Here is a 14,822-nt window from a genome sequence, read left to right as displayed (position 1 = left end):
TGTCTCTTAATTTGCTTAAGTGGGCTGTAAAGTGGAAGGCTGATGCTTTTCATGGGTATCTTTTACCCTATTCTCCATATTAATCCATTTCCTACCAAACAAACAACACTTACCAAGTGTTGGGCACATATCAGGTTTATACTGAAGATTTGTAGCAACATAGTGGGGTTATAGCACAACAGAAAAACTTAAAATTTAGCATCACTATTCAAAAACTTTATTGGGAGTTGGCTGTCACTAAGAGTTTCTTGGTGGCTATATCCTTTCCTTAGAAACCTATTACCTTTTCAGGTTTCTTTCTGTCAATCTCCCAAAACTCATTTCCTTCACTTTAATCTGCACATGGGCATCCTTTCACTCTTTCTTTCAGGATACCTGCATGAACTCAACATTTCCTTTACTCTCTTAGGTAGCACCATACGTTTGGATATTTTAGTGCTCAAAGTACACTATGTGTTTTTTTTCCTGAAACAAAAAATGTGGTATTCATCATTGAGGAGATTGTTGATTTTCCCTTAGAACACAGCAGCAAAGCAGACATTCTGTTTTCTAAATGGCACTTTTCCCATCTGGATACATTTAAAAGGAGACTTTATGACCCAGAAATTCACAGGTGTGTACATGATATCCTTGTCGCATTGGGTGCTACATGTTAGACTATTTATCTAGCTTGCAATATCTTAAGAAGTTTCACCTCAATATTCAATCGCTCCCATCTCTACCAACATGAATATTCCCAGCTCCAGTTGCTCACAAAAAGGTCTGTCTTTTCTCCTTGCTGCCCCAATCACCTACCTCCCATTCACAACATTTCTAGCAATTGCTTTCCACCTTTCTCCCCCAGGAACTACTTGGCTAAGCGGTAATTTTAAATATAATGTTGTTATGAGGAAAAGTATATTTCAAAAGACCAAAATAGCCCTTGCTGTTGTTGTTCAGTGGTTAGAGCATAGGCTCACACAATGAAGGGTAGTGGGTTTGATTCCTGGTCAAGGGCATGTACCTGGGTTGTGAGTTTGCTCTCTGCCCCTGGTTGAGGCACATGCAAGAGGCAACCAATCTATGTATCTCTCTCACGTCAATGTTTTCCTCTCTTCCTCTTCCTCCCTCCCTTCCATTTTCTCTCTGAAAAGCAATGGAAAAAATATCCTTGGGTGAGGATTAAAAAAAAAAGGGTCAAAATATAATGTATGGTGATTGCCAGAGGGAAAGGAGAGTGGGGGAGGTATAAGTGGGTATAGGGGAGATAAATGTTGATGGAAGGAGAGTTGACTTGGGGTGGTGAACACACAATACAATATACAGATGATGTATTGTAGAATACAATCATATTAACCAACATCACTGCAATAATTTCAATAAATAGATAAATTTAATTAATTAAATAATTAATTACTTAAAAGGAAAAAACTAAAAAAGAAAAACTTTTAAATGTTTCAAATATCATATGTAATAAAAAGACAATGCACATGGTAATCTCCAAGAAAGAAAAAGAGACATTTTTTAAAAGGCACAGTTATACCTCACTTTATTGAATAACTATGTTCCTGAACTATTATGTGTAAATTTAATTCCTATAAATTAAATTATTTTATAAAATGAAATTTTATGCAAGAATTGCTGTTTCTACCTGAATAAAGTTAGTTATACTTGGTTAATATAATACTCTTCTTGAGAAATTAAAAGGGGATGCTTAAAAGTTGACTTCCTTTGTGAAGATAAAATATGCTTTGTCATAATGACTCCCTTGCACACATTTGATTAGTTTAAAGATAAAGCTAAATTCAGGAAGAAATTTTATTTGTCTTTCATTAATATGTACTATACAAACAACACAATGCACAGATCTTAAATGTTCAAATTGATGTTTTCACAATTGTAGTCACCAATGACATGGATATGTATCATTTTGAAATCTCCAGGAATAATAGATCTTCCCTAAAATGTGTTATTTTACTGTTTTGATTACCATCAAGAGGCAGCAGTAATTGTTAAGACAAGGGCTTGAATCCTGATACTAACACTTAAAAATTATATTATCTTGGACAACTTGTTAAGTATTTTTTGCATCTGTTTCCTCATATGTCACACAGGGATAATAATAGGTTTAATGAAGGAACTAAATAAGGTAATATATGTAAAGGAATTCACTCAGTGCCTGAGACACAAATGATTGTTAGCTATTTGTTATTAGTGCTCTTTCTAGCTGTAAAAAGCCCAATGCTAAGTTAGAGAGCTCCAATATCATAGACAAATATTTTTTTTTGTTGATAAAAGTCAAAGTAATAAGATTGTGTACTTTGAAACCTCAATATATCATGACTTATGCTGAAATTCAGCCATCCTGGCAGTTGACTTTGGCAGACTTTGAGCAATTCAGCTTCCCTAAAATGGTAATAGACAGAAAAGATTGAAATGGATAAAGTATTCTGTGTCTGATATATATAGAAAAAAAAATTCTTGGGTCATGGTGAAGCATAGTATGAAGCAATCATGGCTTGGCAGACTTGAATTGCATAATGTTACTTTCCCAACCAAATACCTAAGGCTTAAGATTTCTTAAATGTAGGATTCTTGAACTTCAAACAAGTTTAACTAATTCTACACAAAAAAATCGATGTTATATTGTTTATAAAATAATTCAACTACAGTGAAATGGAGGAAAAATCAACGTAATTTACTCCATTAATCTTTAGAAAATTTAATAGTCAAGTTTTTAGTTCAAAATAAAAACTGTTGAGTCATTGTTGTCTTTCAATTTCTTTCAACTTGAACCTAGCACAGCAGACACTATTTTTACTACTGGTATAGTACAAATTTTAGTCGACTTTATTACAGACATTCAAATTAAAAGCTGTTAAGAGAGATAAAAAGGTTTAGATATAGATTCTAAGGGACTTTAATTAGATTCAAATTAGATTCAAAAGTCAGTAATAATGGCAAAAAGTCCATGCATCTCAATAAAGCATAAACATCTATGAGAGCATATACTAATATTTTATGAGAAAAATACTCATCAGACTGATCATGACACCTATTCCCAAGAATTTAACAATTTTCCATGATGTAACTTTAACATGGTAATCCCTAGTTAATTTTTTGCTTTTCGAGTGCACAGTGTTTGCTTGTTTTTACAAGAGATTGAGTTTAACTTAAAGATCATCCAAATCTGCTAGATGATTCCTTCTCTCAAAATATGCAAGTGGGCTAGGAATCTCAAGATCATGGTTGTTTTCGTTTTCTTTCTGATATACTAGAGGCCTGGTGCACGAAATTGGTGCACAGGACAGGGGTGTTCCCTCAGCCCGGCCTGCACCCTCTCCAATCCAAGACTTGCAGGGATCAGGCCTAAACTGGCAGTCGGACATTCCTCTCGCAATCTGGGATGACTAGCTCCTAACCACTCACCTGACTGCCTGCCTGATTGCCCCTAACTACTCTCCCCTGCCAGCCTGATCGCCCCAACCACTCTGCCTGCCTGCCTGATCGCCCCTAACTGCCTCTGCCTCAGCCCCTGCCACTGTGGCTTTGTATGGTCTATCCTGTCTAATTAGCATATTGCCCTTTTATTAGTATAGATAGTTAAATAGTCACAAGATATTTTTAAAGACAAATGTTTCAGATATTATAAATTACTATTTATTACACTTTAATTAGTATACTCCTAAAGATACTCAATTATAATAGTTGTTAATATTTCTGAAAGTTAAATTAAGATTCTACACTGTTAGTGAGCAAACTCATTAAAGACATGAAAGGATGACAAGATGAAAAAGGATTTACATTTGTAGAATCTCCTGTAAAATTATTAGAAGTGACAGGTTCCTTTTTTTTGATGCTGGAATCAAGGTTGCATGTCTAAACCATAGTGACACCATGGTTGGATTTTGCATAGCTGAGAACTAATAGGAAATTAATCGAGTGTAATACAGTCCTATTGAATTGGGTATAATGGTGCAACTTTAATGTGTAAGAACAGAAGGCATAATTTCAATCTTTGTTTAGTGTCTTGGACAGCCAACCTCAGTAGCATCTAAGTATGGTCAGAATTAAAAATGTGATGGATAGTACCACAGCCCCTTCTTGACAGCTTTTCTGTTCAAATACAAATTTCTGTCACAGCCCTAGAAAGTTTGAAGGAGAATTCAGAGATGAAATATTGTAGCTGCAACAAGCCCAGTGTGAAGCTATTATGTTTTGAAAGACAAAATAATTAAAAATTGTACATCTCTTAGGCACATATCTGTATTAATAATGCATAGTAATAAATAGACTAGAGTATTCTAATTAAGTGCTATTAAGCAGTAAAGTTTTGGAAAACGTAGGGTTATGAATCTGTCAAGAAAACATCAATGCATATGTGTAGTTTGCAATATCTGTACCTGTTTTAGGCAAATAAATATTTGAGACAGTTGTGAAAAAATCATTATTTATTTGAGCTTTCATAATGTCTATTCAGTACATTTAAAAAATAAATTTGAGGTAATTCTAAGATGTTTATAATCTAAATGATGAATACTTCCACCCCACCCTCAACCCATGAAAACGTTATGTTCATGTACCAAATCATTGTGAACTTCACCGAAGATTATCTTTCTAGGAAGGCTGTTTTTCATGATGGTACTGTAGCATTGTTCTTCCAAATAATTTTTCTTAAAAATATTGAAGGGATCTTCCTGAAAATAAACAGTAAGTAACCTCAACTCTTACATTTATTTCATAATAGAAATACATTCTGCAACAACTTCCAATTTTTTTTGAAAGTGATGTATGTCTTCCTCTGTTGTTTCATCAACTAAATTCATTTTTATCGCAATAAATCAAAAGATTAGTGTTCAGAGTTTTCAGCATCCTAAAATATTAAGTTCTACTCTAACTTGAGAAAGAAATGAACAGAGTTCAACTGGATTGAGCATAAAATCATTTATAGAGTTATTTTTTCATGAACCAAAAATAACCTGCCACCCTTGCTGACAAATGTCTTTGAGTCTGGGAACCAAGCATCCCACAAGGATATTGCATACTGTCAGAGCACTGATTAATCAAGCACTGTATTTTATTTCTGATAATTTTTTGCAATGAACATTTCCATTGCAATGCAATAGTTGTCCCCTATGTTGGAGTTAACACATAGTTAATAATAACCAATTAATATTGAATGCTTACTATGGTTAATACAGAAATGTAAGTCAAGATATCCTACCTACAATGGCCTAAAATTTTCTCAGAGATTTTTCCCTTAAAGATAATACATACTTTGAGTTTGAAAGAAAATCAGAAAAATAATTTGAAGTTTAAATAATAGAAAATGTTGTTGCCCATTTGTTCATACAACAAATATTGAGAATGCATCATGTGCCATTCATTGAGTTGGTTTTTAGGGACAATCATACATCTATTTATTCAGCATTCAGCAGTTATTTATTGAACATCTACATATGCATGGTTCCATGCTGAGGTTTTGAAGATGAGTATGGCACAGACTATTCCATGAAAAGACAGAGAGAAAAGGGAAAGTTTACAGAATGTACCTATAGCTATAAGCCAATATGTGATATGATGTATCAAGAAAGATACTCAAGCCCAGCTAGTATGACTTAGTGGTTGAGCATCAACCTATGAACCAAGAGATCATGATTCCATTCCAGGTCAGGCCACATGCCGGGATTCTGGGCTCGATCCCCAATGGGGGGCATGCAGGAGGCAGCTGATCAATGATTCTCTTTCATCATTGATGTTTCTATCTCTCCCTCTCCCTTCCTCTCTGAAATCAATAAAAATATATTTTTTAAAAGAAAGATACTAAAAAAGTGCTATAGGAGTTTAAAAGTGGGAAAGATTACCAAGAGAGCTTTCATAGCAGATGCATAGAAATAGTGCTAGAATGTGGACAGGTATGATTTATCCAGGGGGAAGCCATTCAATTTATAGGTACAACATAAATTAAGTGACAGAAGAAGGCAAGTTCTCCCCATGCTCATGGTGCAACGAGTATTCCAAGTCTTTCAAGAGTACAAGAAAAATAGACAAATAGGAAAATGCTTGTGGGAAAACTAGGTCTGGAGCAATAAAAGTGAGCAACTATTCCTAGAACTAAAGGGGTTTCCTGGGACACATATTTTTTTTATCTTAAAAGTGGAACAGTCCTGGGCAAACCTAAAATTAGGCACTCTAATACTAGTTAGAAATTATTAACAAAGCCCAATATAATGATAAATACATTATTTTCTGTGTATATAGCATTCACAAATATTAATTATCCCATGTTGATTTGCTGGTCCTATAGGGAATTTTGTATCTCCCTAGCTTCTGGGAGGCAGACTAAACTTCTAAATCCTTATTCTGGCTGGCATTCACACAAAGTTCCAAGGACTTCCAATTTCAAGAGGCTGTGATTCCCTTGGGCAGTTTCTTGCACTGCTACACCTTTATTTTAGAACTAGAGGCCCAATACATAAAATTGGTGCAAGAGTAGGCCTTCCTTCCCCAGGCTGCTGGCACCGGCTTCCCTCTGGAACCCGAGATCTGGCTTCCCTTGCAGCCACGGCTTCAAACATGTTGTCTAATTAGCATATTATGCTTTTATTATTATAGAAGATTGTAATAGAAATGTGAAAGTCTGCTCATTCAACTTCTTGCAGTATCCTGCCCCATATCCTCTAATTTTCTTGTGGGATTTTTCTGAGTGTAACACTGGTAAGTTTATATATATTAATAGAAGTTGGAGAACCATTAATGTTTTCTGGATATTTTTTGTTTGCTTTATCTCTGCCGGCTTTGAAAATTACACAAGTTCTTCTTGGAACTCTTTTCTCACTGTTATGTCCTGGTTTGCTTCATACCTCTCTGGCTATTCTTTCTTAGTCTTCTCAAAGTCCTTTCCCCATTCCTCCCTTAAATGTTGTTTCTTCATATTCTTCCTGGAGAGTCTAACCTGCTCCTTTATTTACAATTACCATCACTATTTTTAGGATATCTATTTCCAACCCAATGTTCTCCTGAGTTTTATATATGAAAACCCTATAGTGAGTTTGCTTGTCTGTTTCCCTCACTAGATTATGAGCCCTTTGAATCTTACACACTTTTTTATCCCCAGTATCTAGGTAGCCAAGCACATGGTAGATAGTCAAGATAAATTTTTTAAGGCATGAATGAATGGTAGCATTGTGAACATTATTGCACTTTGGGAAACTGAATCTTGAAGTAGTTTGCAGGATGTGTCAGAGTTGGCTTGAGAAATGGGTTGGATTTTCCTACTTTTGTTTTTCACTATACATATTAGTTATTCTTTGCTTAGACCTACAAAGAAATAGGACCCTATTAATTCACATACTCTTGCAGAAACACAGACCACATTCACTTACGCAAGCATATTTGTGATGCTCTTTCTACAATTCCTCTTATGGATACTTTGAGGAAACCAAACAATTTATAGGCTCCTGTGTCATTTCCACTTCTATCTGTTTTCCACACCCAAGGAAAGCTTATCTTACATGTCTGTTTGTTTCTCATGTTCACATGGCAACTATCACAATTACAAGTCTGCTGTCTAAGTGATGAACAGATACTTTTTAAAAGTTAAGTTCTATGTGATAAGCTCTGGTTAAATGATGACAAATGAAAAAATACACTCTCTGATTCATAGAATCAAAAAGGGCCTGTGAAAATTTTTACTTTGGAGTGTATTATCTTTTCCTTTCTTTGATGCTTTTAGTCTTAAACTTATTTTATTGAAAAATAAATTTCCACTGTTTACAACTAAGGAACAATTAAGAATGTTATTTTATAATTTATATCTTAAAAATAGAGGTTATTTATTCTTTCAATAAATATCTGTTACACATTTATTAAGTATAAGATACTGTACCATGTCCACATTATAAGGCATTAAGAACTTCCTTCATACAGTACACATAGTTCAGGTTACTGCATCAAGGCCTGACTCAGTCATTCTCCTCTTTGTCCCAAAGACAAAAGATGAATAATATTAGTATATTGAGCACTGTTTTAATTAAAATTATTGCAATCCAACAAGTATTTGAATACTTAGAATGTGCAAGACTTTGTAATGGATGTAATGGAGAAAGTTTAAGGTTGACAAAACTTATGTCCCATCTTTTAAAAGTGAAAAAAAAACAAGTACATTTTACATTTATTGAGCCTTTACTATGTTTCATCCAATGTACCTAGCATTTACATACATTACTAAAACCCACATGAGATAGTTACTATTTTTATCTATGCTTTATAGATGAAGAAACTCAAAGACATCTCTCATGTAAAGTCTCAGAGCTAGCATATAGAGGAGCTAGGATTTTCATTCAGGTCTTTCTGAATCCAGAGGCAGTATTCTTAATGCATAATACTACAAAACATTTCCTGGCACGAGAAAAAAAGATGCATGAACAAGTAATATGGTTCAGGCGAAATTGTGAAATATCAATAATAAAGTTTTCAACAAAGTACTATGGAAACACAACAAAGGAATCTGGGAAGACTTCATGGGGTAAGGCTTAATTTAAAACAAGTCTCTAATAATAATAATAGCTAACACTTTTGAGCAACTACAAATTGCCAGATACTTGTGAGGTTCTTTAGGCATACCTCCTATAGCCTCACAATAAAGCTAGTAACAAGTTATTTTACACTTGAGGAAACACAAGGGCTCAGTGATCAAAAACTTGCCCATGGTCATACACCTAAAAGTGGCAGATCTAGCATTTAAAAAAACAGCCCCTCCTCTCATCTCCAACCTATTCATTTTTCACTTCCTTCCTCTGCTGTTCATAAATATGGTTTTGACTTATTTAGGCAGTGTTCATGGGGAAAGGCACAAATTTAAGGCTAATTTTTTGGAATGAGTAATCACTTTTAGCTGGAGTATAATGGTATATTATGGGGGAGGGAGGAAGAGTAGTAAAATATATAGCTAAACTCTCATTTAGGTTAGATTGTGGCAGGCTTGAAACATCCACATTAGAATTTTGTTAGACAAGGTACATTTAGAGCAGAGTATTAGCTATGTTGGTAAGGGATAAGCTGGTAGGGGAATCAGTGAATAGTCTCCTGTAATATTCCTCAAGCAAGAAATAAAGACTGCCAGAATTAGGTGATTAAAATGGCAATTGAAATTAACAGAATGATGCTAGAAATTGTGTGAAGAGAATGCACTGATAGGATTTGTCCCCAATGTCATCTTGCTTAACCATTCTTTTCTAAGATTATGTACTTTCTGTATGTAAATTTTCTTATGAAAATATGTTTCAGTGGAACACATCTTCTTCACTAAATATTCATGTTTTTAGTTCATTTTGTTGAGTTTTGGAATATTTAAGGCCACAGATCTATGAAGACTGCTTTCCCTAAATGCACAGTCATCTTAATAGTATGTATTTAAATGAAAATATACCATTAAATATTAGCTAAAGTATGAAGATAACATTATAACAATTACATGGATTGCTTTGGCACATTCATTCTTTCTTACTTTTATCACAAAGAAGTACTATATCTAATGTTTCAAAATTCTTTACCTGTTTTGACATATCCTCAGCTCTCTCTTCTTATTTTTTTAATCCACACCCAAAGATATGTTCTTATTGCTTTTACAGAAAGAGGAAGGGAAAGAGAGAACCATTGATGTGAGAGATAAACATTGATCAGCTGCCTCTCATATCCGTCCCCACCAGAGCAAACCCTCAACTTAGGTATGTGCTCTGACTAAGAATAGAACCCACAACCTTATTTGTGTATAGGACAACACTCCAACCAACTAAGCCACTTGACCACAGCTATCTCCTCTTTTTTTATCCCCAGATTCCTAAGAAGAACTATACATTTATGTTGTATTTTTTTCTTCGAATTTATGTTTGAGTTCCCTGAAAACAGATATTTATCCCCATCAATATACTAAGGCTAGTTTTTCAAAGTCAGCAGTAACCTCCAGTTTGCCAAAGACTTTAGTCAAATCTTAATCTTTATTTTATTAGATTTATTAGTAATATTTGACACAGTTGATTGCTGATCCACTTCCTTTGGGTTTCCAGAACACAATATTCTCCTTGTTTTTCTCTTATCTCACTGGTTGCCTCTTCTTAGTATCATTTGCTTGATTCACTTCCTCTTCTCAGCCTCTAAATATTGGATCTCTCAGGGAATCAGTCATCATGTGTCCTCTTGACTTCACTAGTTAGACTCAATTATTTGATGATCTCATGTAGTCCCATGCTTTTAAATGGCATCTACATTTTTTAAATTTATCAAAGTAGCCATGAGCTTCAGTCCATTCAAATCTAGACTCTTATATCCAGTTACCACTTTGATAACTAATAAGTATTTCAATCCCTACATAACAAAAAACTGAACTGTTTATATACATGTCCCCATTCAGAAACTTGTTAGCCCTACAAAGTAAATTCAGTCAGTTGCTTAGGCTAAAACTTAGACGTCATCCTTGGCGACTCTTGTTCTCATGTCTTTCCCATCCAATTCCCATCAGTTTTATCTTCAAATTTTATCTGAAATTAAAATTCTTCTTACCATTTGCACTACTACAATTCTGATCAAAGACACCATCTTTCACCTGAATCACTGTAATAGCCTTCCAATTGCTCTCTCTGCTTCTGCCTTCTCCCTATTATAGTCTTTTTTTTCTAACACAGTATTCAGAGTTATCCTTTTAAATCTAAGTTAAATTGAACCTATCCTCTGCTCAAGACACTGCAATGAATTTGTGGTAGCTTTAAAACACACTACAAAATATTTGGCACTTCTCCCATCCAGTGATGAAGTATATGTCCTCTCACCTCGAGTTGGCTTATATCTCATTTGACCAATACAATACTGCAGAATGATGCTACATGACTTCCTAAGGTAGGTCATGAAAGGTTATGCAGTTGTCACCTTGATCAATGGAATACTCTCTCATTGCTTTTAGCTGCCATGAAAGAAATCCAACTGCCCTGAGTTTGCTGTGCTATGGTTGACAGTCCTAGCTCAGCCTAGCCTTCCACCCATCCCCCAAAGGTGCCAAGTATGTAGGCAAAGCTTTCATGATACCTCCAAATGAGTCCATCTTCAAGCTGGATGCTAACAAATGTCATGCATCAATGACACATGGATCAGAAAAAAGATCACCCATTTTGTTTATTAGATTCCACATATAAGTGAAGTCATATGGTACTTGTCTTTCTCTGACTGGCTTTTTTCACTTAGTATAATGTTCTCCTGGTCCATCCATGCTGTTGCAAAGGTTACGATTTTTTTTCACAGCCAAGTAGTATTCCATTGTGTAAATGTACCACTGATTTTTTTTTTTATCCACTCATCTACTAATGGACAAAAATGAACTAACAAAGCAAAATAGAGACAGACTCATAAATAGAGAGCAGGCTGACAGTTGTCAGGGTGGGGGTGCTGAATGGGGGAGTGGAGGGATTGAGCAAAAAAGAAAAAAGGAGAGAAAGAATTCATGGACACAGACAACAATGTAGTGATTCCGGTGGTTGTGGTGAAGGAGAGATAAATGGTGATGGACAGATACTTGACTTGGGGTGGTGAACACACAATACAGTGTACAGATGATGTGCTATAGAACTGTGCACCTGAAACCTGTATAAATTTGTTAACCAGTATCTCCCCAATAAATTCAATAAAAAGAAAATAAAAACACCCAGCCAAGCCTTGCTTCCATTCCTGATCCACAAAATCATTCAATATAGGGTGGAGCAGCCCCGCCAGCATGACTCAGAGGTTAAGCATTGACCTATGAACCAGGAGGTCATGGTCCGATTTCTGCTCAGAGCATATGCCCAGGTTGCAGGCTTGATCCCCAGCAGGGGGTGTGCAGGAGGCAGCCAATCAATGATTCTCTCTCATCATTGATGTTTCTCTCTCTCTCATTTTCTTTCTGAAATCAAAAAATATACATTTAAAAGGAAAATATTTCACTCTAGTATTTCATAAAAAAAAAAAAAAAAAAACCCAAAACAAAAGTTAATTTCAGGTAGAGTTAACATGACAATGTTGAGCTCCAATAAGATTTTTTGTGTTTTACCTTGTTTTGGGTCTTTATGAACATAGCTTTGGATAGGGAAGAGTCAGCTTGAAGAAAAGGATTCGGGAAAAGGAAACAAATGATTTAGAAACTAATTATTGACATCTGATGATCCTACAATGAGCTAAAGTGAAAATTAGTATTTTTGTCCCCTAAGCTAATTGAGACTGCATTTTAAAAGTCACACTTGGTGTAATGAAGAATGAGGTCAAGTTGTGCAATGTCTGGGTGACATGCAGCACAATGGAATGTCTAGACTGTAGGTCCTGAGGTCTCCATGGAACTTTGGAAGCTTCATTTAACACAAATAATTTCTATGTACTTTTTGCGTTAGCAACAGCTGTACTTATGCATTTCTAAGTGATCTCTGTCCTCAAATAGCAATTTTTTCATCCTTTTGAATATGCTGTTGCCCTCTCTCCTTATGTGTTTCTTGCACTATGAACTTTTTCTGTCAACATGATGTATTTTAAAAGTAAATAATTTACGGGGTGTTGAGGAGGATGAATGGAGGGTTAACTGTACAAAAACCTGTGCTCTTGAGGTTTGTTATCTGTGAACCTTTTAGATAGAATTATAGCCTTATATTCACTGAGTGACCTAAAAAAGAATCAGGTGAATACTAAATGGCTTTTTCTTCAGATTTATAACTATAAAAGTAAATTAAATTGTACATGAAAAATAAAGGAAAAAGACAAGTTTAATCAGATGCCTTCACTGATCATCAAACATATCCTAACTAGGCCAGTTCAGATCATCTTCTTAAGAAAATTGTCATTTGTCATCACTCTGTGGCTTTTAGTTTCCAAGTCCAGACTACAAAACTAGCTACTAAGACTACAATTCATGGGAGCTTACAATGAACCTCTAGATTTCCCATAAACTTGATGAGCTCAATTAAAGATAATAGCATGATTCTTCCTTTAACTATTCTTTTTTTTCAAATAAAAGTAATCATTAGTGAGCATAACTACTTATAAACATTTATGAGCACTATGGATCAAATTACATATAGCTTTGAGTATGATTTTATAAACAGGATGCTAAATTAAAATTAATACAATTAAAATTGACAAGTCGTTTTTGAAATCCACTATGTGTTAAGGTAATTTCTACTTAATCTGTCTGATTATTGTTGTATTGTGTGACTTTAATAAAGTGCACAATTTACCACTTAATTATGATTTAATGAGTTCCTACTATGTGTCATGCACTTTACTAGAAATTAAGGATGCCAAGATTATGAAGTCATGTCTCATAAACTCAAATTTAAAAATAGCTGAATGTTTAAATTATTGGGGAGAGGGTACCACAAGCTCTTCAAGATAAATACTTGCATGTGGATAGAATATCTCTATAAAGATTTGTAGGAAACTAGTAAAGTGGTGGTCCCTGGGGTGAAAAACTAAGTAGATAGGGAAAGTGCAGTGAAAGAGACTCCCTTTTCATGTATATTTTTTGTTTTTGGAATTTTGTATGGACAGAAGTTAGTATGTATTTAAAATATAAAATAGTTTCTGTAAAAATATTTTTAAATGTATATGCTGGCCAAACTACCCATGTCTGATCCCATCAAAATGTGCCTGTTAAAATCACAGGTTAACTTTTGAGGTTTATGTGACTGAGCAACATCCAGGTAAAGAGGACATTAAGTAGGTGGAGACATAGGTCTGGAACTCAGGAGAAAAGGTTGTGGAATAGAAATATAGATTTAGATAACTGCAGGTTATCTAATTATCCATGCAAGTAGCTAAGATTACTCAAAGTAAGATAATGTATGGACTTATAAAAGATACTATATGGAAACAAATAGGAGCCAGAAAAGAACATTGAGAATGAGTATGATGAATGTATGAATATCTACAGAAATAAGATGAAAAAATAGGAGAGTGTGATAAGAAAGCAATACAAAATAAGAATGTACAAGACTCAAATGTTGTTAAGAGATCAAAAAGAACTATAAAGTGTTTATTATATGTAATTAATAACAAGGGGGTTGGAGGACATTTACTACAGTAGTTTCCATGATATCCTTAGAGAGACAGGCAGGCAGATTACACTGGCAGGAAGAATGTAGATTATAGCAAGTAAAAAAATCTCTTTCAAAAGTTTAGCTATATAAAATAAAAAGATTACAATTGGAGGAGTTGTTGTGTGTGTGTGTTTTTTTTCCTTTTTTATTGTTTAAAGTATTACATATATTAGTACATATATCTCCTTTTTTCCCCCATTGACGTTCCCCCAGCCTCCCCTACCCCCTGTCGCATGCCCTCATCCCAGGCCTCCAGTGTCTTGTGTCCATTGGTTGTGCTTATATGCATGCATACAAGTCCTTTGGTTGATCTATTTCCCTCCCTCCCCAACACTCCCCAGCCTTACCGCTGTAATTTGACAGTCTGTTCGGTGCTTTACTGCCTGTGTATCTATCTTTTTATTCATCAGGTTATAATGTTCTTTATTTTTCAAAAATGAGTGAGATCATGTGGTATTTTTCTTTCATTGCCTGGCTTATTTCACTTAACATACTGCTCTCCAGGTCCATCCATGCTGCTGCAAATGGTAAGAATTCCTTCTTTTTTAATAGCAGCGTAGTATTCCATTGTGTAGATGTACCATAGTTTTCTAATCCACTCAATCTGCTGATGGGCATTTAGGCTGTTTCCAAATCTTAGCTATGGTGAATTGTGCTGCTGTGAACATAGGGGTGCATATATCCTTTCTGATCCGTGTTTCTAGTTTCTTAGGATATATTCCTAGAAGTGGGATT

Source organism: Plecotus auritus, assembly GCF_963455305.1.
Source record: "Plecotus auritus genome assembly, chromosome: X".
NCBI classification, from domain to species: domain Eukaryota; kingdom Metazoa; phylum Chordata; class Mammalia; order Chiroptera; family Vespertilionidae; genus Plecotus; species Plecotus auritus.
The sequence above is the reverse complement of the archived record's forward strand: the minus strand, read 5'-3'. Positions refer to the sequence as shown.